The following is a 4,065-nucleotide window of genomic DNA, read 5'->3' as shown; positions in this document are numbered from 1 at the left end:
CAGTTGCATCCAAGGCAAGTGCTTACCTGCTGCAGGACTGCTTCTCCAGTCCTAATATGTATAATTAATTTTTTAAAATTTAACACTTGGTTTCTTACATAAGTCTCTGTAATAATTTACTGCTTTCTTTTTCTATTTTACAATCCAATTAGAGTATTAGCTGAATTAATAAAGAGAATATAAGGATTCTATTATATCACTTTTGGTCTCAACAGTATATGAATTGTATTGTTCTTTGGATATAAATATCACAAGACTGTAAGGTGATAATATAATGTCAGTGTAAGGGAAGTGTAGTGATTAACCCAAAAAAAGGTCTGTTCCAATAAAGCTTAAATTTCATTGTGAAGGAGGATAATAAAGATGCAAAGACATTATATAATGTCAGGCACAGGTAAATTTTAGAAGAAAAATATTGTTCAAATCTTAGCAAAAAGGGGGAAAATAGGGAACAACTTTTCCAGGAGCTCTGAAAAAAAATGAAAAGGGAATTTCTGCAGGATGTTCCCGGATCAAGAGTAAGTAGCAGGGGTTCAGTGATAAAAGGACTTTATTTGTAAAAGAGTGAGCAGGCAAGTAAGGATTTGGACTTAAGAAAGATCCAGGATATAAGAAAGATAAAGGACAGAACCAATAGAGATGAGAGCCAGGAGGACGAGTCCGTGGTAGGAAGCTTGCTACAAATAATGGAGCAATAAATTTAAGTATAAAGAGACTGCTATGGCAATAAGAGTTGGAACTGTTTACTCTGGACAGTACCTGGGTTTGAACAGAGATAAGGAATGGAATTATGCATAGAATCTCTTCATTAATAATAGTGCAAACTAGTGTCTAAGAGGAAATTAAAGGGGGAGTCAGGGAGAAGAGGAGGAGGAGGAGGAAGAACAACAACAACAACAACAAGAACAAGAAGAACAAGAAGAAAGAGAAGAATGAGGATGAGAATGAGAAGAAGAAAGAGAAAAAGGAGGATGAGGAGGAGGAGAATGAGAAGATTTAGAAGGAAAAGGAGAAGATGATGAAAAGAAGAAGAAAAAGAAGAAGGAGAAGGAGGAGAAAGAGGAGAAGCAGAAGGAGAAGGAGCAGTAGAAGAGGAGGAGGAGAAGGAGGAGGAGGAGAAGGAAAAGAAGAGTAGGAGGAGGAGAGGAAGGAGGAGGAGGAGGAGAAGGAAGAGGAGGAGGAAGAGAAAAGGAGAAAGAAAAGTAATGCCTGCTCCCAGGGGACGTTGGAATGGAAACTGACAAATGTTCATGGAGGAAGGGTAGTGTGAATTGTAAGCTGAAAATTATGAACAACTTTGTAATTATTCTGTTTAAAGTAAAAGAAAGAAAATAGATCCAGGAGACATATCATGTGCCCAGAAAAGGCATTGTAGAATTAAATTAAATACTTTAGAATTTGTTCTTAATCAAATGTGTTGGAACTTTGAACAATTCTCTTCTTATTTTTGTTGAGTAGCTTTCTTTGAAATTATGTGTTACGTTTTGGGGAAAACACGTGTCACAACTTTTAGGACTGACAATTTTAACACATACAAACTAAAACAACCAAATCTAATTTGCATTCCAAATTGAATAAAAATAGTATAATATATAAAAAGTATATAATTTTGTTCTTAATACTAATTGTTTATCGCACATAAGTTTGACCCAAACAGGCTTTTAGTTTATACTACGTTGTACTCTATTTCAAGCAAACAGGCAATTTTTCCTGTCTTTTACCACACTGCCTGGCAAGTGATAGGCATGCTTCTATAAAGTTTAATGTAAATTTTTTAACATATTTTTTAACAATGAACTTTTGAGTCGTGGTAGTCTTTGTTGATGTCATGAAAAAATCTGAAGATCTTTCTAAGGGAAATTGCAAATTCAACTATCTAGGGGCTTTCCAAAATAAATGACTTAACAAGAGAGACAATCAGAATGCCAGATATAATTTTTTTGCACGATTAAGTGTTCTGTTCAAACACTGATAACTATGTCACAACTTACTCCTCTAACCTGCCACTGGAAATTACTTTCACATCATCTATAGTTAACTATTTTGATGAAACTCTATTCCCAGGAAATTCATCCAAAATAAATTATTAGACACATGGAGACAGATTTCTATTGTAATATGTTTACCTAGTGTAACAAAAGAAAATTGAACAGGACTTTATCTAAATACTGAGTAAAAGAGTAATGCTCAATATATTGTATTTTTAAATCATGAAACAGTATAATTATGGTAAAGATTCGATAATAGTCAATACTCTAATTTTAACGTAAAAATTAATAGTATTTGTGGTTTTGGATCATCCATTAAGATATATTAAGAAGGGACCACAGAGATGGCTTAGCTGGTTAACATATATTTGCATGCAGGAGCTCTGGACTAATCCCTGACACTACATGCTAAACTGAATATCATAGTAGTGACACCTTCCCAATAAGTAGCCCCTAAGCACTATATTGTGCAACCATAAACAACAGAAAGATAATCCAAGCTAGAGTCAGAGCAGTATCACAGGTACCTCCATGTAAGATCTTGAGCACCAGCACCTCACAGCCTTGCTTGGTGCAGCCCTAAGACTTTACTCACCTCAACTTCCAGGTTCTAGTGGTGTCTGATAATCTGACTACCTCTGTATCCTCTGTTTGAGCATTGAGGCAGTTGATGTATAATCACTAGGGGCCCTCAGAACATTGTTTTGGAGTCCACTGCTTCCTTCCAAAATCTTTACATGTAGATATAGTATATATATGAAGCTATTAAATCATTGGGTATTCATATTTTAATTAGACATAAACATTTGCCTTTTCCAAATGTATTATGAATAACCTTAATTTTGGGATATCAACACTATTGACTTAATTGGGGTCATTTGACTTAATCACATTATTTTTTCAGATGTTGAGTGTTGTTTTATTTTTTTCTTTATTTAAACATCTTGATTACATATATGATTGTGAGTAGGTTTCAGTCATGTAAAGAACACCCCCTTCACCAGTGCAATATTCCCACCACCAATGTCCCAAATTAACCACATTATTTATGTCTACAAATATCTCTTTTTACTTTATAATTTCAAAAGCTTACTATACTTTATGTACCTGAAGCAAAATTTTCCTTGTAGTTCTATTTTTCTCTAGATATTCCATTGTTTGCAGCTGACTAGTCTAATTAAATTGACTATGTAAATCTCAATTTAGCCATTATAAATTTTAGGGCACACCGTGAATTACTCAGGAATTTTCTGTCTCTGCACTCAGAAATCACTCCTGGTAGTGCTCTGTGGATCATATGGGGTGCTACAGATTAAATCCAGGTTGCCATGTATAAAACCTGCTATATAGTCCCTCGATCGCGTTCCTGAGGTTTCTGGGGCCAGCAGACAGTAGGGGACATTACTCTGTCTCCACCCCTCCCATGATTGCATCCCTGAGGATTCTAGGTCCGGCAAAAGGTAGGGAACTTCCACTCTCCTGGCTCCTCCCCATACATTAGTTATCCTACTAATTTGAATGTTTTCCCTCTTTTTTTTGGTGAGTTTTGCCAGTGGTTTGTCTATCTTCTTCATTTTTTTCAAAACACCAACTCCTGTTCTCATTGATTTTTTGTATTGCTTTTTAGTTTTTATGTTCTTTATTTCTACTCTGGTTTTTATTATTTCTTGCCTTCTGTTTGTGGTTGGATTTCTTTCCTACTGTTGTTCCAGTTCCTTAAGATGACCTTTAAACTGTTGATTTTGTCATTTTCTTATTTCCTGACATAAGCCTGTATTGCTATGAGTTTGCTCCTAATTACTGCTTTTGCTGAGTCCCACAAAATTTGACAAGTTGTCTCTTCATTATCTTATGTCTCAAGGAATCTTTTTATTTCTTCCTTGAGTTCCTCCTTGGTCCAGCTATTGTTGAGCAGCATGTTTTTTAATCTCCAGGTGTTTGATTTGCTCCATTGCTTTTTTTTACAGTCAAAACTCTTGGAAACTATTAACTAATACAGCAAATTGGCTGATTACAATGTCAATACACAAAATACAGTACCTATTCTCTATACAAATAACAAAGTAGAGGAGAGAGA

The sequence above is a fragment of the Suncus etruscus genome, chromosome X (genome assembly GCF_024139225.1).
Source record: "Suncus etruscus isolate mSunEtr1 chromosome X, mSunEtr1.pri.cur, whole genome shotgun sequence".
In the NCBI taxonomy this organism is placed as follows: Eukaryota; Metazoa; Chordata; class Mammalia; order Eulipotyphla; family Soricidae; genus Suncus; species Suncus etruscus.
Note: the sequence above shows the minus strand (reverse complement) of the source record.